This window comes from Typopeltis vanoorti, chromosome 19, assembly GCF_054136105.1.
Source record: "Typopeltis vanoorti isolate ZY-2024b chromosome 19, IOZ_Tvanoo_1.0, whole genome shotgun sequence".
NCBI classification, from domain to species: Eukaryota; Metazoa; Arthropoda; class Arachnida; order Uropygi; family Thelyphonidae; genus Typopeltis; species Typopeltis vanoorti.
The window spans coordinates 3,305,433-3,332,529 of NC_143567.1; the positions used below are offsets into that span (position 1 = coordinate 3,305,433).

The 27,097-nt window shown below is 33.8% G+C and overlaps 1 protein-coding gene across 1 annotated transcript in view; it reads left to right on the forward strand.

The window, feature by feature from the left end:
* LOC150095823 (tachykinin-like peptides receptor 99D) overlaps positions 1-27,097 on the forward strand; it is a 279,398-nt gene that overhangs the window by 183,077 nt on the left and 69,224 nt on the right. The window lies entirely within an intron of this gene.

Genomic DNA, 27,097 nt, shown 5'->3' on the forward strand with positions numbered 1-27,097 from the left:
AAAGAAAGAAAAGAAAAACTACCACAGTAGTCTGCGACGACGCCTCAAGTGAACATGACAACCGGGACTGCAAGGAAACCGTAACTCTTCTGTATATCAAATACGCGACGGATAAAATGGCAAAGATATTTAGGCAGCATGAAATGAAGGTAGCTTTCACCCTTCTGCGTGTGGTATCCCTATGTTACGATGTCGACGAGATCTATTGCTCTTGCGATAGCCACTACGAGGGACAGACGGGCTGCTTGAAGAAATACTCATTTCAGAACATATGAACGATGTCAACTTAGAAAACAAATCGAAGTGTGGAAACTGAAACTGGGCTGAGGAAGTAATTACTATCCACACTTTTTCCTATCATTTTCTTCTTAAGATTTCGTACCCATATCAGTCACTTCACGTTAAACTAGACCTCTTATCCGAATCAGATTTTTCCTCCAATCTGAAATCTTACTTCACTGAACGAAGATATCAGAAACAGAAAATTACCAAACACGAGAGGTTTAATATCTATTAAATCTGACTGTTACATTTCCCTAGAAGTGCAGTTTCACTAGAAAATCCTTCCTAACCTTTTTATGTCAGATTAGAATTTATATGAAAAACTTCCGAACAACTGCTTTTTCCGTTGAATTTCAATAATAAAAAATCAAAGCAAGAGAGAAACATGATAATTTCAAGAGAGAATTACAAGTTATAATTCAGATTATTAAATCAAGAGAGTTTACCACTGAATAACTTTTCATGGTAATGAGAAGATTTATGAGAATTGTTATGAGCATTATTAGAAGAATTATTATGGAGGTAAGGAGTTACTTCACTGATGTGGGATTATTACACAATGTCTTGAAATAAGTGTATTTTCTTTCTTTCTTTCTTGATATTCAGAATCATAATACAGAAAATTCTGTCAATGTCAGTCGTGAGACTTCAACTTCATCTGTGACTTGCTAATGATCCCCTGCAAAACCGAGTAGCATGCACTGAAATCAGTGATTTCATAGAAAATGCATTAAACGTGATTTCTTATTTTAAATCGCGATTTAATGCTTCATTTCTGAATGTTTCAGTGGCCACTTGTTCACTTTCGGCCTCCATTTATCATCCCTGCTGTTTTTCAGAGTTAGGTGACACATCTCTCTCTCTCTCTCTCTCTCTCTCTCTCTTTTTTTTTTTCTTTAAGAATAAACGAAAGAACTTTATAAAACGATTACTTTTTTGTTCGTAACATTTTATGTCATAAGAAACTGGTTTCAGATGAACAAAACAAAAAAGGTTCAGCAGCGCAGATTTGATAACAAAATCGATGTTAAAAACACCTGAAATCATCCGGCTGCAGCTTCTACGTAATGCTACCTCTCGTTCATTCACTGAACATCGCAGAATATAATCCAACTCATGTGCTTAAAAATAATGACACCATATGAAATTGAACACAAGAACTATCAGCATACGCGATCAGCTAATTCCAAAAATCTAGTTTTTCATTTGATTCGCATTTCCTATTCAACAACAAATAGCATTTGTTATATTTAAGCAACAACAGCGATACATGTGCAGCTCCGCATCTTATTAAGAGTTGCTTGTGGTATGTACTTATGAAGTTCTATAAACCTGCGGACTCAGCACAAAATAGACACGTTCCTGCTTACAGGCAATGGAAAGAGAACATTATTAGAATGAGGAATCTGTGCAATTTAGGCTACAATGCTTATTCTATTTCAGAGGCACTCAGAGTGTTTTTATTATGGCCAGGGGTCATGAGAGAGACCATTGTGCCAGAATACAACGAGCCTCACATCATAACTTAATATTGATTTCTTTTCCTATGGAGCACACACAGCCTCTCTCTCTCTCTCTCTCTCTCTCTCTCTCTCTCTCTCCCCCCCCCTCTCTCTCTCTCTCTCTCTCTCTCTCTACCTCGGGCTGTCTAGAATTATAAGAATGCCAAGTGGGATAATAATCTTTATACTTTCTGTTCTTCATTTACTTAGCAGCAGTTAGGTAATGGAGAGTATTTCCAGGATCTCGGGATTCTGAAATTTAGTATCTAGACAATGCTGAGGAATAATAATAATAATAAATAAACACAAGTGCAGCTGAAAGCATTGCGACAGTATCTGAAGTGTTCTCCAATCATAAAGTGCTGGTGACGTTACCGATTTGTAGATTACCCAGTATTTCAAATATTATGCAATACGTGCTTATGATCCCAACTGAGCGCATCACTGAAACTATTCTTACTGGTATGGAAATATTGATTCTCTGTTCTATACAAAACTCATCCATCATACCCATTCCAGTTATCTGCTGTCTGATTGATTACCGATCTCATGACCTCGTGAGTATTGCTTTTACTTTTTGAAAGTTCATGTGCAGGATAATTGCCACATTCAGGAAACCCGGATTGCAGGATAATTGCAGGATAATTGCCACATGCAGACTATTCAGCAATTCAAGTGTATTTTTTTTTAGTATTTTTCAAATACTATTTTAAGAAAGGTAAAAATGTATTAACTTTTGAGTTTCCCAAAGGCATTTGGAGAAATTACAAGAAAAAAACTCATCTGCCGCAGAACTTTATAAAACGAAAAAAATTGAAATGTGTCAAGATCTCTTTCCTAATTCAACTAGCGCTTAAGGAATATAAATACCAAGCTCTTGATAAAAGAATATAATAATAAAGGGTTCACTATCATTCAGTTTTTATTTTCTATATCTTAGCTTCCATCTCAATGAATAGCGGAACCGAGTCGTTGTGTGTTCGAAGATCGACCGCTCTCGAAAACCAATACCTCCAATAGTAATTCAGGATGTAAATTCAGCAAGTTTGGACTTTCGATCAGGCAGTGAAGACGAGTTGTCAAAATCTCTTTTCTGAGATTGAAGCAGAATGGAAATTATAAATCAACAAAGCTGCTTGGATTTTTATCGATCTAGAGAATAAAAATAAATGAAAAATTAAACTTTTTTTCTGCTGAGAGTTACATTGTTGCGAAATTCATTTAATTCTGTATGAATTCTACTTGAATTTTTGAAAACAAATTAAATAAATGTTTAATATATAAACAAATGATACTTCTGAGTTGTGGAATTAAAAAATCCGGGTTTCCTGAACAAAAAAACACCCACTTGGCTGCAACAAGGATCGATTAACTCAGGAATTGGCTGGAAAATATCTACAAAAAAGTTCCAGAAACTTTACGACAAAGCTACACAGACTTCTTAATGGTTATAAGAAAAATACTTAATTTTCTTCTTCTTCTTTGCTAAATTTATTTGCCATTTGTCTCTTCATGTCTGAAATTTGCCACTTTATTCGCTTTGACATTATAAAAAAAAAATACACTTTTTTGTTTAGAATTTCAAGAATCTTTATCGCTCATTAAAAAGGAGAAAGGAAAAGAATCGTACATTATGTTCACTGATCTTTTCTGAATAACGACCTGTCAGAACAGAATATCGAAACTAAAAAAAAATCCGTGAATTTTGTGCCAACGATAGCTTATCTTGCGAATTTTCTTCAGCACATGACTAAACCACTCGATTTGTGCCAGAATTTGAATATGAACTACGTTGAAAACTAAACCCGATAAATTAGAAAAACACAAGAACTTGTAGTTCAAATACTGTATATTCCCCAAGCTAAAATTAAAATTCAAGCTAACTGGTAATTATGCAGAATTGCTCACCCCTCCAGTCTTTATAATGTACGTGTTTTCAGGGCAAACGGTAGCAGTCGTAACAAATTTTATTGCCCGCACTTTGCTGAAATGGAAAGTTTACTCGATTAGCGACATTCCTCAGCCGTCAGAAATATTCGAAAAGCATGTTTTATAAGAATGAAGGAAGTCAAAATGAGTAGAGTTTGGGACGTCCCAACGATACAGTAGAAGATGCTTTTTGTCTTCCGGTGTGAAAAGGCCACTTTGTTTATTTGAATTTGCTTAAATATACTCCTCGAAGATACTGTTTGTTCTCTGGAGCAGAGTTCCCGATTATCTAACTGTAGGTTAACACACATTGTTAATGCACTAAAATAAACGTTTGAGAACCTACTACATGTTTCTTAAATGAGGTCTTTTAAAAACAATATTCAGTATAAATTTAAGTATTTACATGTCGTTAAAATTATGCATATGTCAGATGTATCTGCTGTATTTAGTCAAAATATGTTTAATTCCTGGTTGTCGGCCTGGTTGGCCGAATGGTTAGCTTATCTACTCTCTAGCCAAAAGGCTGCGGGTTCGAATCCTTCCGTGGGCATGGATGTTTGTGATTGTCTTTCACCTTCATACATTCAGAATAAATAAATAAATGATTCTTCTGAGTTGTGGAATTAAAACATCCGAGTTTCCTGAACAAAAAAACACCCACTTGGCTGCAACAAGGATCGGTTAACTCAGGAATTGGCTGGAAAATATTAGCTGGAGAGTGTGTATGAAAATGGATATTTTCATACACACTCTCCGAAGATAAAATGGGTCACCATGGGAGAAGTAGACCCAATCCTCCCGCAATGGAAGAGGCACTTACGCAACAGTGGGGAATGTACAGGCTGAGAAAAAAAAGTTTGATTCATATGAATGCAAATGTTTAAAGGTTTTCCGTAATGGAACTAAACTCCTCATTTCTGTAGCTTTGCAAGACAGCTGCGTATGAGATAATCAGCTTACTTGGCGTTAATACATAAGCTGTCTCAGTTTTAGCTGCCACGTAAAATTTTGCACTATAACACTGTGCATTTCACAAGTTTTATATGTTTTATATTTTATTATTTTTGAAAAATCCTCGTTGAAAGTTTTATAAAACTGATTTTGTTAATGAAAGGCTACTTAAACATGTCTCCATCGTCTTATAGAATTGTTTTCTTTGTCTGGTTTCTCTGTTTTGCAGGAGTCTGAGTTTCTGGGAAGAAAAGCCTACAACCCTCCTCCTCCCGTATTTTTTATGTCAATCCACCTATTAAATGTTGTAAACCTACCATGTAAGCGGACTTGGATAAAACACGATTAAAATAAGCACAGCAACGAATTAATATACATTCACACGTGTGTTTCGTAAACATTTTTTCAACTATATTAGTTTTACATTATGATTATTATTAAGCCCTTCCAAAGGACTTCCAAATGAAGCACTTTGTTTGTTTCTACATTGCTTGATTTTATTCAACATGAATATTTCAAAACATTGTTGCTGACCTGTTTTTTAAGGCAATAATATTTAATATTAAATGCTTCGTGCTGTATTTCATCTACACAATAGATTCCAGAATATTGTATTGAAATATAAGAAAGTTGTATCTGAATAAAGCAATTAGGAATGAACGCGCCGCGTGCCCACGCACGCACACACACAAACAGATAAAGAAAAATAATTCATATGAGTTGTGTTCGATGGAAAGTTTTAATAAACTTGTGATTAGTTTAACTCATTCGAATTCTTCTCAGTCCACACTCAATTTCCGACTTGCGTGACAAACTCTACTTTGGCTCTGTTATACACTCAAGAAACACGACGTACTTTTCCTGAAGAAAAAGGCCAGCTGCATGACCTATTTGCATCTGATTAATGCATGAAGAATGAAACATTACAGAACACGTAACACGCTAATAAGAAAAGAAATGCAGACTGGAAAAAGCACGAATGTGCAAAATATAAAATTGTGGGTTAACACGAACCAATTAAACGCTTCTTTCACTTATTCAGATTTCGAGATTGTGTCATTGCATACACGTTTGTGTTTCTAATTAATGAGCATTATTTGCATTTGTGATAATATATATTCTATATGTGAATACGCTTAGAAACTTTAAGAGAATCGAATGTTAGAGGATTAAATGTAAACCTCTAATGTTAGGAGAATTAGTTTCGTCATCGGGCTCTCAGATTTCCTTAATTTTGACAGAAAGGCTTCGAGCACGTAATAATTAACAAATAATATGGTGCTTGGTCTAACTTTCTTAATTTTCTCGGATTACCAAGTTAAATAGTCGATAATTAGATTTTAATGATCATACGTTGGTATAATGTCCGCAATTTCCTCGTCTCGCCATCAAGAGCTGTCTTCAACAGGAATGATGGACCCTTACTTGTAAACAGAGCCATACTTGATTATTATTGAAGTATGAAATATCGTGATACTTAGGGGGGGGTGGAATAATTAATTACTAATTCTTGAACTGTGGTATTGTTAAATTTCACCATAATTAATTTCACTTTTCACTAGAGATTTGATTAAGGGATCCACTAACCGCACAGAATTTATCGAACTTCTTCATTCCCTTTAGAGAGAAGTTGGAAATCCAGAGGAACTTGTAGCAGTTCCTACATGAATCTTATTTTTACCATATGAGAGCTATCTACTGGTATGTCGTTCGTAAAAAAATAATAAAAAAACCAGCCTAAAATGCATCTACCTTAAGATCGTTCAGATCATTTCCTTCCTTATTAGGAAGGCTATAAATATTCTTCTGTTTTATACACAGGAAACGTTTCGTAAGCTATCAATCACTTTGGAAAATTTTAAACTTTCAAAGTACAGACATGATTTGCTTACTTGGGGTAAAACACAAAAGGAATGCGTTTCCTTCTTTATTATATTAAAAATATTCAGTGCTAAGTTGAAGCCTTTTAGATTTTTCTCTTCATATAAGTTTAAACGTTTTGTAGGAAATCAGGGTAATCAAATTGACATGTAACTTACGTTTATACTGGAATAAAAGTGTGTGTGTGTGTGTGTGTGTGTGTGTGTGTGTGTGTGTGTGTGTGTGTGTGTGTGTGTGTGTGTGTGTGTGTGTGTGTGTGTGTGTGTGTGTGTGTGTGTGTGTGTGTGTGTGTGTGTGTGTGTGTGTGTGTGTGTGTGTGTTCACGTTTAAATTGAATGTTACTAAAAAAAAGATTAAAATTTATCTAATTCCTAGGCCCTTACTCACGATGCTATTGTGTTATTGAAAAACAAATTGAGAGTTTTATTAAAATACACTCCTTGTCATCAAAGCTGTGGTCATAGTTGTTATCCGAACCATTGAACACTTTTCAACACCGACATCTGGGGATGAATCGTATTTAACCTGTAAGTCAGCAACAGAGGGTAAAATCATTCGCTCATAGAAAATGCATCAGGAATAACCTTAGCATATTTTACCTGGTGGATCTACTTCAAGTAGTCTCCTGCGCTAGAAAGTAATTCTATCAAATAATTACATTTGTGAAGTACATCCTAAATATACCAAACCTGAATATACTAAATCAGAAATTGAGATTATTTCTCTTTCAAATGCTCCAAAAGACGAAGACCTCGTAATTAATAATTTTAATATTCGAAAATGAGTATGTGAAACTGACTGACATTTATGAGTGGAGCCATTCTTCGAATATAAAAGAGAGAGAGAGATTGACGATATTCCTGTCATTTGGAGCAAACTAGAAAGAATAATAAACGACTCATAAGAAGAAAATTATGGAAACTGAAGGACATTTTCAAAGGGAAAAAACCGCACTTTTCACACAAATATCTCTGCAGGAATACATCTAACGAAATTAAACTTCAACCCAACCGCTCCAATTAGTCCAGGTTTCTGATTAGTTGAAATAAAGTTTAGTTTCATAAAAACAGGTCCTTGTAGGGCTAATTCACTCCGTAAAAATAAATTATTATAAAACACACTCTCTAAGACCTTTGTCTTCCCAAAAGAACTTGGCAGAACTCTTTTTTTTTTTTTTGCTCTTTTTTTTAAATTTTGTTGACAGCCATTCCTTTATCATCGCTAGTAGTAACTCTGTTCATTTCTGTGGAATTTTTGTAAAAGATATGATATAATAATACAGAAGACAAACTGCTGCCATCCCATATTCCTCATACTAACTAGAATTGCTGTGTGTTAATACACGATCGATTTTTCTTAGTTGCAGGGTCAAAACCCTACTTGAATCAAATACTAAATAACGTAAGAAAGTAGTCGTGGAAGGTCGAGAAAAAATCCGGTGGTCGATGATTTGAACTAAATCTCTGTAGTCATTCTCGACATAACATTGTGTAAGTAACCACGATAACTACGCAGGTAATACTTTGATGACTATGATTATTTTTTATTTTATTTCTTTTTCATAGCAATAATAATATTTTTTTATAATAATATTTTTTTATTGATTGATCTCTCAATATTTACATATATACAATGATCATCTATTCAGTATATTATTTTACAAGGTTCAGCACCAAGTGCTACATATAATGAGATTTCAATAATAATGATGATACCATAGTTTTTTGCTCTTTTGTTAAATAACAATCATAGTAATAATTTACAATTATATAGTTCAGTCACATAAGTTATATATTATTACATGTTGTAGTTTACTATTTTTTTTCAAAGTTTGAAAAAGTGTAATTATTCAATAATTTTTACACATATGCAATTAAAATATTATATTTTAATTCTCGCAAACATACAGTGTAAACTCATTATTTACATTTTTATTACATTACATACATTTGTTACAGTTATTACATATATTACATACATTTGTTACAGTTATTACATATATTACATACATTTGATTACATATGATACAACATTACCCACATTTGTTTACATATCATACTTACATTACATATATTTGTTTATGGGTGATGTGTACATTACATGCATTTGTTTATCATTTTGTACTGCAACGAATTAATCTACTTAATTTGTAGGGTGCACAGAAAACGTATGTTGTTATAGCGTATCTTAGTATATTTTGGCATAGTGCTTTGTATATTAGTGTTTTTAGGTGTGTGGGAACTATGTCTATTAGAGTTTGCCAGTTATTGTTTGGAGTTTGTTGTGTAGATGGTTGATGTGGCTATTCCAGTTCATATCTGCGTCGAAGTAAATTCCAAGGCATCGTATTGTTTCAACCTGAGTGATTGTAGTGGTTTTGTTGTTCTGTGTGTTTTTTTATGTTAGATAGTGGATGTTGGATGGTTATATATTTGTTATAAAATTGTTACATTATATTTCTGAAAACCATATTGTGTTTTGGGAATAATGCGAAAGGACTCTGTATATGGTGGAGTTTCTTCAGTACGATCCGCAATCCACAATTTCATTGATAATTGGTAATGTTATGGGTCTATAATTGCTGATTAAATTTATTTTTCCATGTTTGTATATGGGTGTGATTATGGCGGTCTTTAGCATACTTGTTTTTTTCCTGTTTTAAATATTTTATTTATTAATTTTAGAAGAATAGGACCTAAGCTAGTTGCATGTTGCTTGATATCCTTAGGTCTAATACCATCAATTCCGCGGCCTTAGTTTGGTTTGATTTGATGTATTACTATTTGATTTGATGAATAATAATAATAATAATAATAATAATAATTTTTTTTTAAATAATGATCCTTCCGCAGGTAGGATATAATAATAATAATAATAATAATAATAATAATAATAATAATAATAATAATAATAATAATAATAATAATAATAATAATTGCTATTTTTTAACATTTTATTATTACTGAGATAAATTACATACATTATATGAAAACAATTATGCATAACAAATAGTTTCTCGAACATGAAGTTTTTTTAAAATAATAATAATAACAACAACTGTTTACAGCGTATATTGTTATAATAGTCATAATGATGATTATTACAGATGTTTGTTTGCAATTTTACACTCTATATATACAATATCAATGGATATAATCACTCTATATTGCATACTTTTGTTACAGTTATTACATACATTACATACATTTAAATACATATGATACCTACATTACTTACATTTGTTTACATATAATCAGGGCGCCGGCGGAAGCGTGCATGCAGAGCATGCGGTACATGGGGGCACCGCTACGATGGCTGCGCCACCGCCAAGGAACGGTTCATAAGTTAATTTTTAAGAAACAAACTTTTTATCATAAAAACAAAATAATTCTTAGAATCATCAATATTAAAATAAATGAGGCCGTATACACTGAATAAAATTTTTTTAAAAAATGTATATTGCCTCCTCTTTGATCAGCCGGCTGTTTACAATTTTGCAGCGAGAGCAGGCTAAATGCTTGCCTGTAGAATGTTGTATCTACTGCAGTCTATCTAAAGTGAAAGGGTGAACAGTTTTTATGCGCAGAAACGAATTTTCGTACAAAACATTTGTTGCTAGTTAACCAGTCATATGGTACGCATCTCAGTAGGCTACTGACAGTAGCGCAGTGCGGACTATTATTCATCTCTGTGTCGTGTTGTGTAATTAAATCTTGTGGGTATAAAATAGAAATGGAAAATCAAAAATTTAAAAAAAAAGTTATCCGGTGCACAAAATCATAAGCGTCACGCTGCGAAAGAAGCAGATATTAAGAAACAAACTGGGGCTCTTAATAAATTTGTTAAAATATTAAAATATTCTGATGCCGACTGTAACCAACTCGATACATCAAAAATCAGAGTTGAAGAACAGTGCACATCATCCAGTTTGCATGAAGGTACTATTGCAACTATTGAACAAGATAATTGAACATGATTTAAGTGAAAAATAGTTAGGATTTAGTCAACTACAGCAAGATTTAGTTGTAGTTGAACACGAAACTAACACATTGTTAGTCTCTGTGAATTTAGAAGATCCAGTTGAACGGGGAAATATTGATGAAAAATTACGAGTTGTTTTAATTGAAATTGGGCCTGTTCAAAAGGAAAATATAATATACATATGGTCGTAAATTTGGCGACAGGTATTATAATAGAAAAATGGAAAACGGGAGCTCGTGCCAAGAACATCGCTCATTTATTCCGAAACTTTAAATTCCGTTTTTTGCTTTTGTTGCAAACTTGTCGCACTTACTGAATCAACTGAATCACCCACTGAGTCTTGTAGAAGGTTATAACGATTGGAGAAATGTGAGTTTTACATTTCTACAATCCTTACATATACATGAGACTAGTTTAACTCACGTGAAAAATTTCTTAAAATGGAAGGAACTTGATAAAAATTTAAAAAAACAAAACTACTATTGATTTCCAGATTCAAAGCATGTATGAAATGGAAAAGAAATATTGGACGAGTGTTTTAGAACGCTTGATTGAAATTATAAAATTCCTTGGAAGCCGAAATTTAGCTTTTCGAGGATCATCTGATAAATTATATGAAAGAAATAACGGCCATTTTTTAAAATTAGTCGAACTGTTTGAGAAGTTTGATCCCGTTATGGAAAATCATGTTGAAAGTGCCCTACAACGAAACAATAGGGTACACTATTTGAGTAAAGACAGTCAAAATGAAATATTGGAAACTTTAAGTAACGCAATCAGGGATACAATTTTATTATCAATTCGAAAATCTAAATATTATTCCGTACTTTTAGACTGCACACCTGATACAAGTAAAACAGAACAAATGACAAAGTATGAGAATGACAGAAGTGAATATGTGCATGGAATAAATAGTGCAGAAATAGATGCACACAGATTGTTGAGTGATATACTAAAGAATGTGAGAGAAGATCAGGGACAAAAACAAGCATCAGTGTGAGTAAACGATGTCAAGTTAAGAAGAAGCAAAAAAGATGTTGTGCTGTATGGGAATTCTATAATTAAGGGTGTGAAGGATGATAGAGTAATTAAAGCGTGTTATCCAGGGTCAGAGATTAAGGATATAACTAGGGCTATGAAATTGCAGAAAGATAGAATGAGTGTGATTATTGCAGTTATAGGGACGAATGATCTAGGTAGCGAAAGATTTTCTATAAGACTGGATTTGAAGGATTTAATGATAGCAATGAATGCAAAGAGTGAGAGTGGAAAGATCATGAGTGTGCTACCACAATTTGATATGGATGAAATTAACAGAAGAGTAATTATAGTAAATTGAATGGTTTCAAGATTGTGTAAAAGGTTTAGCAAAGAAATGAAACTGAATATTCATTTTATGAATGTCTGGGATGAGTTTGATAAAAGGAAGGAGTATTTTAAGAGTTTTCAAGCTCCTAATCCATTTAAGGTTTGCACTTAAATGGATTAGGAGCTTGGCGTTTAGAATATTTATTGATAAAGGACAGAGTACAGGGTCATAAAAAGGGAAATGGGAATTGCTAGGGAGGCAGGTGATAGAGTCAGCTGTAAATAGTACTGAGGTCATTAATCGCTATGAATTTGGGATTAATTGTTCGCAGAATGTTAACAGTATACAGAGTGGGCTAATTCGCACACGGGGAGATTATGGGAGGAAGGGAGGTTTGCAGTTTATGTATACTAATGCTCGAAGTATTAGGAATAAGTGTGAAGAATTTTTATCATCAAGGGAGAATGTAGATGGCATGTATTGGCAAAATAGCACGATGAGTGAAGGTCAAGTAATTATTATGGGGGATTTTAACTTTGGGGACTTAGATTGGGGGGGGGGAAGAATGGTCACAAGGAACAAAGAAAATGGAGTTTATACAGTTGTTAAGAGATAATTACCTGAGACAGCATGTGATGGAAGGGACAAGAGATCCTAAAGTGTTAGATCTGGTCATCACATTGGAGAACATATCAATAAGTAATTTAGTTACAATGTCTCCACTTGGGGTAAACGATCATGTGGTCTTGACCTGGGAGATTGTAAGATGTGCTGAATATTCTATTAAGAATGGGTATATGTGGAATTACAAGGCTGGTGATTATGACAAGCTGAGAAGTCAGCTTTCAGCTATACTTTGGCATGAGAAATTCAAGGGGAGAGATGTTGATGGTGCGTGGGAGATTATCAAAGAGTATTTGAAGAAAGCTGTATCAGACTGTATTCCCAGAGTCAGAAGGAGAAATCAAGTAGCAGTAAAATGGATGAATAATACTATTAAATAAGAGTTGCAGATAAAGAAAAGGTTGTGGAGGACGTATAAAGAAAAAGGTGATGAGTGTTCCAATGAGAAATATAAGGTACAGGCAAAGAGAGTAACTGTATGGTAAGGAAAGCCAAAGCTAATTATGAGAGGAAGCTAGCTGATGAATCCAAAAGAAACCCTAAAGAGTTCTTTTGCTATGTGGCAAGTAAACGGAAGAATATCCATGGAAAGATTACTTTAAAAAGTGTTGATGGTAGGAAAATTACTGAAGTTAATCAAATAGTTGAGTTGCTTAGTGATCATTTCGCAAAAGTGTACCATCTTCGTAGTGATAGTGCAGTGTCAAATGTGCCATTGACTGATGAGAGTATAGAGATAGACGAAATTGAGGTGCTTAATATATTAAAGAACCTTAATGCTAACACTGCCATTGGGTTAGATGGTATATCGCCCATGTGTTACGAGAATGTGCAAGAGAATTAGCAACTCCTCTAACCAGGGTGTTTAATTTAAGCCTCAGTTCTGGTAAAGTGCCAATAGATTGGAAAGAGGGGGAAATAATTCCACTGCATAAGGGAGGCTCCAAGACAGAGGTTGCAAATTATAGACCAATCAATATATCTGGAGTGGTGGTTAAGCTTTTGGAGAAATGGATAAAAATTAGAATTCAGGACTGGGTGGACAGCAATATGATACTTTATAAGGGGAAACATGGTTTTGTGAAGGGTTGGTCTTGCCTACGTAATTTGCTTGCTTTCTATAATAACGTAACAGTGGAGTTGGATAAAGGAAATCTTTACTCAGTGATACTGCTTGACTTTGCAAAGATTTTTGACAGGATTCCACATGGAACTCTGTTACATAAATTAGAGGAAATGGGTATGGATCCGAAGATGGTGATTCGGATTAAAGGATGGCTGGTGGACAGATATCAAAGAGTGGTTTAAGGAGGAGCTGAGTCCAGGAAAAGGCAAGTGACTAGTGGTGTACCTCAGGGCTCAGTGCTTGGTCCTCTATTGTTTAATTTGTACAGCAATGATATTGGAAATACCTTGAATGGAAATATCCACTTGTTTGCTGATGATGCAAAACTGGGAAGAGCGATAATCAATTCAAATGTTGTAAATATTTTACAGGATGACTTAAATAGGCTGACGGTATGGACTGAGGTAAATGGCTGTCAGTTCAACGTGGCTAAGTGTAAAGTGATGCACTTCGGGAGGACGACATCGCATGTTGTTTACTATATTAACGGATCTGAACTGCAGGAAGTTGATGAGACGAGATTTGGGAGTTATTGTGGACAGAGAACTTAAGTTTAAAGGGCATATTGCAAAGATTGCCAAAACATCACATCAAATTACATGGTTGTTGAGGAACACACTTACAAGCAGGGGTATGGAAGTTATTGTTCCACTCTATAAGGCATTAATAAGGCCGCATTTGGACTATTGTGCAGGGATCTGGTCGCCAGGATTTCTTGGTGATGCGGAAGTGGTGGAAAGGATTGAGAGGCGGGTTACAAAGATTGTTGCAGATCTGTGGGATGTTCCCTATGAGGATAGATTGATTATCTGTGGGCTCCAAAAACTAGCTGATAGACGTAGGAGAGGAGATATGATAGAGGTATTTAAATTGTTAAAGGGATTTTACAGGATTGATACTGATGATATTTTAAGACCAGTGCATATTATTATTATTATTATTATTCATCGAAATTTTCGGTGCATATTATATTCGATGCATATTAACATATGCATCAAAATTAAAAACATCAAACAAGAAAACTCCCTGATATTAAACGCGATATACAGACCACCCAACTTAAGCACCACAAAATTCCTAGAACTAAACAGATGGCTTTCAGCCACGAAAGTAGGCACCTCAAAATACTTGATAATAATAGGAGACAATAATATAAACATTAGGAACATAAATAACAACACAGAACAATACCTAGACCTATTATCGGCATATAACATAACCCCATCCATACAGTCGTATACACGAGAAGAGATAGTCGGAAACACAACAACCTCAACCTGCATTGATCATATAAATATAAGGGCCCCTCCAAACAGCCACACAGCAGCCGTCATAACATGCAAACTAGCAGACCATTATTTCACAGCATTGCAGTTACACACTGAACCAGAACCCATAAAAATCACTGAGACTACAAAACAGTATCATAGCATTGTAAACGAAGCAATAGTGAACGATGAAATCAGAAAAACAGACTGGATGCAGATAGCATCTTTAGACTCTGCTGAAGCTGTATATAATAATTTTAAACTTGCATTTAACAAAATATACAACAAAGCATTAACAAAAATAAAAATACACCCCCAAACGAAACAAAATCCATGGATAACAGACAACATACTAACAGACATACAAAGAAAAGATGCCCTATGGAAACAACTTAAGAAGTCACCGAACAATATCGCTTTAAAAGCTGAATACAAAAGAAAACGGAATCTCCTAACAACCCAGATTCGAACGGCAAAAAGAAACTATTACAGCAAGAAATTAACAACAGCACAGAATGACACAAAGGAAACCTGGCACCTGATTAATGAAATGCTGGACAATATACACAGAACCACTGCCACAGAAACAATAAAACACAGCTTTGCCTGCGACCCCAAATCCCTTAAACAGTTGGCAAACAACTTTAATCAGCACTTCGTGAACTCTGTCCAAAAGCTACAAGAAACAACCTTTCCTCACACATACGAACATTCTCCACTAGGTCCACGAGCAACCCAGTCGATGTGGTTCCCCACAGTAACAAAAGAAGAACTATCACTGGCAATTCAACAAATTAATCCTAACAAAGGACCGGGGATAGACGGAATCAGACCAAAAGACATCAAGAAACACTCAACCGACCTACTTCCAGTTATACAAAAACTGTTAAATAAAATCTTCGAAACGGGACACATACCTGAAACACTGAAGACTGCATTAATCACACCCATACACAAACAGGGAAAAAGAAACATAATAAGTAATTACAGACCTATCGCCACGCTGCCTGTAATCAACCAAATCATGGAGCGCATTGTACATCAGAAACTCTCCACATACGTTGAAAAATTTCAAATCATACCCAAAACACAATATGGCTTTCAAAAAAATAAAGGAACAGCAACACTCCTGGAAGATTTCACAGATCTAATAAACGCTGCATTGGATAAAAACAGAATAACATTAGTGGTATTCATTGACCTAACAAAAGCATTTGACACACTAACACATAAAACCTTGTTAACGAAACTTACCCATATCGGAATTGGAGGTCGTCTACTCCAGTGGTTTAAAGCATACACGAAAAACAGAAAGCACATCACACGTATAGGATCAGCACACAGCAAAGAGGTACATATAACCTGTGGAGTACCGCAAGGAGCTGTCCTATCTCCCATTCTATTTAACATATACACACACGACATAAGCCAACTCCCCCTAAAAAGTAAAATCTTCCAGTATGCAGACGACACTGCCATAGTATCCATTCACAACACTGCAAAAATCGCTTACAAAAATATGCAACACGACATCAATCAAATCACTAACTGGTTAACCGAAAACGGCATATATATAAACCCTGGAAAAACAAAGCTAATGATATTCAAAAACCCCCAAACATTGCCCATAGAAACTAAATATCTCACTATCAAACATTCATCCTCCTATACACAAAGTGCAGAACCTAAAATCACAACCATCACACAGGTGAAAACAACACGCTACCTTGGACTTCACTTCGATGCAGATCAAAGTTGGAATAGCCATACAAACTACCTACATACCAAGCTTAGGATAATAGCAAGCAAACTATACAAATTAAAAGACATTGCCCCAACCCACATAAAAATACTAATCTATAAAGCATTATGTGAAAACATTTTAAGATATGCAATCACATCATACGCATTCTGCGCAGACTACAGACTTAACGGGCTACAATGGTTGCAAGATAAAATCATAAAACTGATATTCTGGGAACAACCCACTCTTATGCAGGAAGCATGGACATAACACAAAATATTTAAGGTGAAACACTTACGCCACTACACAGTCATGTTAAAACACTACTACAGCCCAACATATAGAGTAACCAGAACAACATATCAAATAACAAGACCACAGTCAACAAACTACATAACATATAAGTACAACAATCACCACGACAAAGCCACCCGAAACTTCTACATACCTGACATGATAAACAAACTGCCGTTCAACAACAGAAACCTAGGAACATACAGAGAGCTGAAACAGGCACTATATAAATATTATAGCGAGAATGAAAATTAGAGCAATTCCTGTTTCTCTCTCCCCCACCACACATACACACACACACAAACCTACGACAACCCCCCTCTCAAAAAACTACCACTACAAGAACACAAAGAAACAAACACACCATGTCTAAATCCAACCCTATTTGCACAAAAAAAAAAGTTAAACTGTAATAGCAGTCGAAGTCTTTCAAGCACGTACCAACAAACAGTAAAATCAACACCTGGCTTGTGACCACTATAGGAACACAACCATGAAACCACCACCCTCTGTCATCTATTATCTTCCTCAGATAAGCTCTGCTAAGCTTCGAGGAAGAAAATTACTAACTTGCAAGTATCTGTTATACACATTTGTATTGCGTTATAAATATTATATACATATAATTACTACAGCAACTATGTATGCAATTCATCTGAGACATAAAAAAAAAAATCTGTGCAATCCTTATTGTAAATACTGTAAATATTATTATTGTATGTAACTTATACTGAGACAATAAAATGTAAAAAAAAAAATTATTATTATTATTATTGAATTGTGTGTGTATCGTGAATTGTGTGCACATTGGTGCCAATCCATATTTAGCTAGTTTAAAAAAATGTATATTCATATTAATAAAATGTACTCTGCATTTTGTATATCGAAATTTCGTACTGTACAGAAAAGATAATATGTTTTTCATTGTGTGTGTGCAGATACTCTGTGTGATAGTAAACCTTATCATTTTCATTGTAAAAACAAATAAGTCGTTTATAAAAAAAAATATAAAAAAAAAATAAATAAAAAAATTATTATTATTATTATTGTTATTATATTCTAAATTCAAAAATTCTGTATAAACCTTATTGTAAATATTGTAAATATTATTATTGTATGTAATTTATACTGAGACATAATAAAATGTTTAAAAAAAAATTATTATTATTATTATTATTATTATTATTATTATTATTATTATTATTATTATTATTATTATTCGCTTTGTTTCCTGTGACAATGGAATTGTCAAGATCAGGGAAAACGTTTTAGGTTTCGCAGATATATCAGATTCCACAGGACATGATTTATGTGCAACAATAATGGAACATCTGGAAAGATGGAACATTCCCATTGAAGACATGCGAGGTCAAGGGTATGACAATGAGGCAAATATGGACTCGAAAATTTGCTTTTGAACAAACATCCTCTAGCTTTTTACGTGCCATGTGCTGCTCATACTCTAAATTTAATTATTAACGATGCAGCCAAAGTGAATGCAGATGCAATTAGTTTATTTGCAATTATTCAAGAAATATACAATTCTTTTCATTCTCTTACAGACGTTGGGCAATCCTTTTAAAGTTCGTAAAAAAATTAACATTGAAACAGCCATCAGAAACGCGATGGGATAGTAAAATTTATGCAGTCCGCCTTCTACGATATCAGTTAGGAGAAATTTATGATGCATTTTTTGAAATTTTAAATAATGAAAATGTTAATAAAGAAACTCAGCATGAAGCACAAACATTATGTGCTAAAATAAAGGACTACAAATTTATTTGCTCTCTTATAACTTGGTATGATTTACTTAACAGAATAAACACTGTGAGTAAAATGCTTCAAGACAAAAATATGAACATTACACTTGCTTTATAATCTATCGAAAACTTAAAAATATTCTTAAAAGTGTATCGATCAGATACAAATTTTAAAGAAGTTCTGAAAACGGCAAAATAACTGAGTGAAGAGGTGAATGGAGAACAAGAATTTAAAACTGGTACGGAAGTTCGACGACGAAAGAAGAAACGACAATTTGACTACGAGCATCATTACGAAACGCTACAATCGCCGGAAGATAAATTTAGAGTGAATGTGTTTTATACACTTCTAGACATTGCAATGTGTTCGTTAATAGAACGTTTTGAACAACTAAAAGATATGATAATTTCAATTTCTTGTATAGATTACTACAAATTAATAACAAAGATTTACGAAAAATTGGTGACGATTTAGAGATTCTCTTGAAGGACTGCGACAATAAAAACGTAAATGCAATAGAACTATATGACGAGTTATGTGCTTTGCGGGATATTTTTCGGATGGATAATTTAAATATTCAAAAGCCCTTTCGATATTCTTAATTTTATTGTGTCCAATAATTTATCTTTCCCTAACTTTTCAATTGCTTTAAGAATACTATTAACCTTACCTGTTAGTGTAGCGAGCGGTGAACATTCCTTTTCCAAGTTGAAATTGATTAAAACCTACTTAAGAACAAGTATGTCACAAAAAGGCTTGTTAGTTTGGCGTTAATAGCTATTGAAAATGATATATGTGCGGAATTAGACGTTAAGACCATTATTTCTAATTTTGTGAACATGAAATCAAAAACCGTAAAATATTAATTTAAAAAATTGCAAGTATATTTATGTAATTTATTTTCTGTTATTCTGTAAAGAATAACAGAAAATAAATTACATAAATATACTTGCAATTATTTTTTGAATACTTATATTAAATGTTCTAATTATTTTTGAATTCTTTTATTATTTTCTCATCTGTCTTGAGTTTCTTTTAATTTCCTAAAAGATAGTTCCACTTAAAAAAATTAGAAGTTACTAAGAATTTAAGCCTGTGTAGCTCAGTGGATGTAGCGTTTGCACAACACGGTGCTTGGCCTCATGAAGGAAGACTTGATTTCGAGTCTAGTCGGCGACGAGAGGAAATTTTTTAAGCTTTTTTCGACCGGTTCCTGAGTTAGTCGATCTCTGGCATGGGCAAGCGGGTTTTTGCTCCTGGAAACTCGGGTTTGTCGTCCCGTAAACTCAAGAAAATCGACCGTAGAACCCATATTATTTCAGACATTAAATATATTGTGTTAGGGTTAGGGCCCACGAGATGGGGGCACATTTGAGCCGTCTCTCTTCACTGTGTACCGCTTAATTAGTGATAGCCTTCGGCCATCTATCTTTGATTGGTACCAGTGGAGACTGAACTGCCCACTCAGTCTCCAAAAGTTAGATAGGGTTAAATGGCCTCACCTACTTTCTGTATACTGGAATAAAAAAGGCATTAGCTGATTTTTTGAAATTTTTTTTTGACTAAGAATTGAGTAACTTGTAAAATGCAAGAATTTTTTAAACTTTAGTTCAAATAAATTTTAATTTTAATTAAAATTCATTTTAATTTTTTTAGCGATTCGGGTCGGTGAGAAGGCTATAATCCCTGTATCATTATATTCACCGATTAAAGTGAAGTGGCTTTATCAAAATATACTTTAACTTTTGAGAATTATTTGAATATACGCGTTTTTAATGATTATCCTGCTTGGTCAACACTCCCAGTTCGTTACATTTAGGGAACCAACATGTGGCTGTTCTGTCAAAATTTATTTAAGAAATTTCAAATAATTTAAATTTTTATTATCGTAAAAGAACCACACACTTCCGGATCGTTACAGGGGAGGTTAGATAGAATTTGCATGCGGGCATCAAAGACACTAGTGCCGGCTCTGCATATAATACATAAATTACATATGGTTTACAGGTGATACTTACATTACATGCATTTGGTTACATATGATACAGCTTGGATGAGAACTAATTTCTTTCCTTTCATCCTCGAAGCTTATATGTAAGCTTATCTGAGGATGACATCAGTTGGATTTTTTTTTATTGTTTTTTTGCTGTGTTGGGATGCTATGAAATCTATGATTGAGAAATTCGCATGCACGCACGCACGCGCACGCACACGCACACACACGCACGCGCACACACACACACACACACACACACACACACACACACACACACACACACACACACACACACACACACACACACACACACACACACACACACACGCACACAATAACTTGCGATGTATTGATGTTTCGCTGAACTGGAAGCCTGAACGAATATATTGTGTTTCATTAAGTTTGTATGGTATTTTGGGTGCGTGTTTCTTGTTCATAGTAAGTCCTTAGAGCGCTTTTCAGACTATTGTACTTTTTAGGTTTTATGTGTTCAAAAGGTAATTTGTTTATCATGTTGGGAGGTAGAAGTTTCGTGCGGCCTTTCCGTAGTGATTATTGTATTTATATGTGATATAATTAGTTGTCTGAGGTCTTGTTATACGGTATGTATTTCTGACTGTCCTGTAGTTGGCATCGAAATAATGTTTTAGCAAAGCTGCATAGTGACATATATGATTTGCTGTCAGTATTTTGTGTTCTGACATTGCAATGTATATAAGGTCATTATTTTCTCTTTGTTCCCAAAGATCAGTTTTATCATTTTGTACAGTATCGACATTAATCTATTTAGTTTGTAGGGTGCACAGAAAACATATGTTGTTTTAGCGTATCTTAGTATATTTTGGCATAGTGCTTTGTATATTAGTGTTTTCAGGTGTGTGGGAACTATGTCGTTTAACCTATAGAGTTTGCTGGTTATTGTTCAGAGTTTGTTGTGTAGATGGTTTATTCCAGTTCATATCTGCATCAAAGTAAATTCCAAAGTATCATATTGTTTCAACCTGAGTGATTGTAGTGGTTTCACTGTTCTGTGTGTTTTTTATGTTGGAAAGTGGATGATGGATGATTATATATTTGTTATCGACTGGTTGAGTCAGAGGATTTCTGAATATCATTCATTTTGTCTTTTCTGAGTTTAGGTGATGGAGTTTTTCATGAGCCAGTCTATGATCAGATTTATATCATGGTGCATATTTGTTTGGGCTATGCTTGCATTATTGTGGATGGATATTATTGCTGTATCATCTGCATATTGGAATATCTTACCTTTGAGTGGTAGCTGATTAATATCGTGTGTGTAAATGTTGAATAGAGTTGGGAAGAGTGCAGCTCGCTGTGGTACTCCACAGGTTACTGGTAGCTCTCTGCTTCAGTTTAACCCGATACGTATGATATGCTTTCTATTTTGAAAGTAGTTTCTAAGCTACCTGCAAAGAGGCCTGTCTATTTCAACATGCCTCAGCTTTTTAACAAGGTTTGATGTGTGAGTGTATCGAATGCTTTAGTTAGATCAATAAAGACTACCATGGCAATTTTGTTTTTGTCTAAGGCGGTATTAATTACGTCTCTAAAGTCTTCCAAGAGAGATGTTGTTCCCTTATTTTTCTGAAAACCATATTGTGTTTTGGGGATAATATGAAATGTCTCTGTGTATGCTGTGAGTTTCTTCAGTATGATCCGCTCCATAATTTAATTGATAATTGGTAAAGTTGCTATTGGTCTGTAATTGCTGATTAAATTTCTTTTTCCATGTTTGTATATGGGTGTGATTATGGAGGTTTTTAGCATACTTGGTAAGTAGTATGGGATGCACTAGTAACAAGATGAAGATCAAAATAAGATAAGGAATCGTGACGTGATTGGTTGTTCCTTTGATGACGTCAATGTGTGTGACATCATGAGTTTGTAATGTTAGGAATTTCCCTAAGGGCATGTGCGTCAGTGATGTCGGTTCTTGTGATTTGGTTCGCGTATTGAATTATGGGTGATGGTAGAGATAAGGATTCATGTTGTATTTGGTGGGGCAGTCGTGACAAGATCAAGATCAAGATAAGATAAGGAATCGTGTCGTGGGTGTGTGTTGTTTTCAGATGTAGATAAGTGATGTCATTTGTATTTGTAAATAAGTGACATCATTTGTTAGTTGTAAATAAGTGATGTTGTTTTGAATGGAAAAGGGAGATATATTAGTGGATAAGGAATCGTGTCGTGCTTGGTGGGACACTTCTGACAAGATCAAGATCAAGATAAGATAAGGAATTGTGACGTGGTTGTATGTTATTATAGATTTTGGAATGCTTGGAACTTCACTCGGGCCCTCATCTGTCAGTGACATAACGTGGTGTGTTTGGTTTGCTTATATGCATTGTTGGTGATATTTATAGATAAGAATCGTGACGATATGTGTTTGGAAATTTCTGGGGAACATATGTCTCGCTGTGATATCACATGGTGTTTTGGTTTGGCTATGGAATTGTGGGTGATGTTATTGAGATAAGATATCTTGGAATTTTCCCAGGGTGACACACATACGTCATTGTCGTCATGTTTTGTGTTTGGTTGTCTATAGATGGGTGTACTAATTTTCCAATACAATTTGGCGTATTTCTTTCCTGTTAAAGGGTGGGAATTCTTATAGTAGAGTCGTGATGGCGGCCATGTTTAGGGTTTTCTGAATAATTTAATTATATGCTGATGTCACTCAAACATACACTTTTTTTCTTCTATAGATGGCTGTACTAATTTTCCAGTACATTTTGGGGTATTTCTTTCCTATTAAAGGGTAAGAATTCTTAGAGTAGAGTAGATTTGTGATGGCGGCCGTGTTTAGGATTTTCTGAATAATTTAATTATATGCTGATGTCACTCAAACATACACTTTTTTTGTTTTTCTGCTATAGATGGCTGTGCATATAGTACATATAAATTCCTTAGCAGCTCATAGTCTGTTTTTATTCCCAAGGTGGTGAGGAACCTCAAACTGTCTTTTGCTGACCAAAATATATCCGCCAGCGATCGGTAATTGTTGTGTCTACTTGTGTACTTTTCTGACGGGTAGGGATTAGAATTCTCCTGTGGTCTTACTTGAGGGTTTGATAATCCGAACGTGACCTTTTTCATGACTCATGTTCCCTTTGATGTTTTGGACGGTATTATCAGTTCGGAGAAGTACACTGTTTTTCTAGTGTAAAATTCTTATGACACACATATCCTAAAATTATTAATTCCTGATTGAGGATTTTATACACTTATTGTTTTCAAGTAAATGGATTGTTTGTTTGGTTACGTTTTGTGTAGCTAGGAAACTGGAATTTATTTCAAATGAATATTAGCTCTGCAATATATACTTTGTTAATTTCTCTGTTACCTTTTATTTGACAGTAATATTATTAAAAACTTGTATTTACTGAATCTAACATACAGAAATTAAATAAAGTGAAAAAGACAATATTTTTCCCTTATTCTTCAGATTTAACATTTGCGCTGATGTTCATAGTGTATGATTTCCCACTGGTGCTTATGTGTGATGCATGTGATTTTCTCCATGTGACATTTTAAACAAGATGAACTATGGTTTTTACATAGTTCAAATATGTAAAATGCATTTCTGTTAGTTCCTATTGACTGTTGTCCTCTCACCCCAACATTTATATATATTTTTTAACACAATTATTATATTAGATATTCTTTCCAATACAAATATTTATGATCACAACAAACAAGAAATTCATCATCCTTTCAAAGTTTAGAAATTCATGCACATATTGTTTTCATCTTTTGGTATCATTTAAATGAAGAACGGGACTGGCTATTAAGTTTGTTAATGTTTTTTGATTTTTCTCTTCCAATGGCTTGTATTTTTTGATATATGCATATTGATTCACTTGTTATCTGTATGCTATGATACCTTTTTATTTATACAAGAAACTTTTGAAGAGTTTAGTAACTTGATGGGTTAACCACGCTACCAGCCAAGACGTTTATAGACGTCAAGTTTATCCTGGATGCGAAGTGCATATTAAAATTGTAATACCGTTGATATTACATTGAAATATATGATGGATACGAATCATATGAGGATGCATATTTGATCCATAATGACTGGTGAGGTGGTTAAAATATCTAATGTTCCTTTGTAAATAACCAAATTCTAACAGTCGTACTTTAAGTACGATTGTTTTATCTAGTCTATTGGAGGTATCTACATATATAATAAATAAATTTTCACTTTTCAGGTGATATATTCTCCACTAAAATTCTGCCTATTAATTTAATACCCATTTCCTTTTGCTTCCAAGAGTTGACACAGTTTCATTGAGTGGATTTTCAAAAAAAAGTCTCTGGTTAGTTTGTGGCATGAAATTTTACAAGGAGAAAAAAAAATGTCATGGCCTTACTTAAATTTGTATATAATACATTAACGCCACCCAATTTGTTCATTTCAATTTACACATTTTATATAAATGAAATATCATTTACAAATTGTGTTTACTGAATCTAACATACAGAAAATAAATAAAATGAAAAATACAATCTGTTTTTTTTGTTTTGTTCCTTAATCTTCTTATTGTTAAATTTGAACTTTTGTTCAAAGATTTTTCCCATGCTTGTGGAATTGCTATCATCTGGTTTTTGACAATGTGACTCTCATCTGAAAATTAATTTTCATTTGGTGATCATTGGGAATTTATTACTGTAATAAATTTAAGGGTTGCATATTTATTTTTTGACAGCAATACATATACTTCTGAGAATTATTAAAAGCACAGAATCTTTCGTTATGTTTCCAAAATCATTTAAAAGTACATGTTATGTTTTCACGTTTTGGGCATCCAATTTCATATAAATCAAGAACATGCCTCCCTATTAACCTCATTAACGTTTTTGAATTTTCTCTTCCTTTGGTGAGTAATATTTGATATTTGCATGTTGATTCTATCATCCAATTTCTTAGTTTGTCCAAAGCTAGTGAACCAATTTCCCACTTCGCTGATGGTTATATTTTATTAACCAAGAATTCTGTTTTTTACCTCTTTCAGATAATTCTTTCCAACTATAAGGATGATTTTGTCAATGCATATCTTACAATATATTACAATGCATATCTTACAATATCTTACAATGCATATCTTACAATATCTTACAATGCATATCTTACAATAATTCCATCAGAAATACAAATGTCTTTAGGAAAAAATTTAAAGTCTTATTCAAAAGAAATTGACAATCAATTATAGCAATGATAACCGAAAATTCGTATTTTTCACACACTGTCGATTTTTCATAATCGACATTCTTCTTAGATTACTTCATATGGCACCACAAATAAATAGTTATTTATTATTATTATTATTATTTCACCGATTATTAGCTCTGATCTTATATTTTGTGTTAACTTTCTGTTACAAAATTCTAAACAATTAGAACTTTTCACAAAGAAACTTTCAAAGAATTTTGTGGCTTACCCATTATTTTTAGATTACCAAACAGAAAACAGTAGCTGCAGTGGATGAACGATTACCTTAAGTCCAAAGTCAGTGGACTCTATGTTTTTTTTCTTATTGTGCTGTTTACCCTTACTATATGCCCTACCCTGTCCGTTCCTTCAAAAATGAACCTTTTGCGCAGATGACTCAATGACATGCGTTCGCATACTGTTGGTGTGTTTTTATCTTACTTTGTGTGGGGAAAGGTAAAATTTGTATATTTGTTATCTGGAGAGTACAAACATTTTTTCTATATCAAACTTGTTAAAGTCACACTTTGGGTTAATTATCTGCTATCTCTCTGTAAAACAACCAAATTCTAACAGTTCGGATTTTCGATTATGTGAACGAATTGTTTTCAGATAACTCAAACAATGTTAATAAGTAACATTAGACAATTTCTAAAATAATCAAAACATGGATATCAGTTTTCAACACTTTTCCCTCCATTCCAGGCATTAATTTCACAGTTGTGATTTTTTTTTAAATAATTAAAGATTAAGAACAAAGTTTACTTAAAACATTAAGTAAACTTTATACTTTACTTAATTTTAAAACATTAAGTAATTAAATATAAAGTTGTGGATTTAAATATCAAGTTCTAATCAGAATAACTGAGTAAAAAATTCACTGTGATAAAACACAACAACAAAAGCACATATCTTTGTTCATTTAAGTTTACAAATGCATATTTTATTTTTCTGAAATACTATTTACTTTTTTATTTATTTATTTACTTATTTATTTTTTCCCCTCCAAAGTTATATATAAACATGTAAAGTGAAGATTCCTAAGGCATTTCCTGCAGATTATGTGACTTCCGTCAGACGATAATTCCTTCAGGCCCTTGTTGCACTTCATGGCTCACCTTTCTTGCCTTGGACAACTGTAAAGATGGTGACGTCCTTTGTTCTATGCTCATTAGTGACCACGTTGAACTCTACTCAATTTTCAGCACAC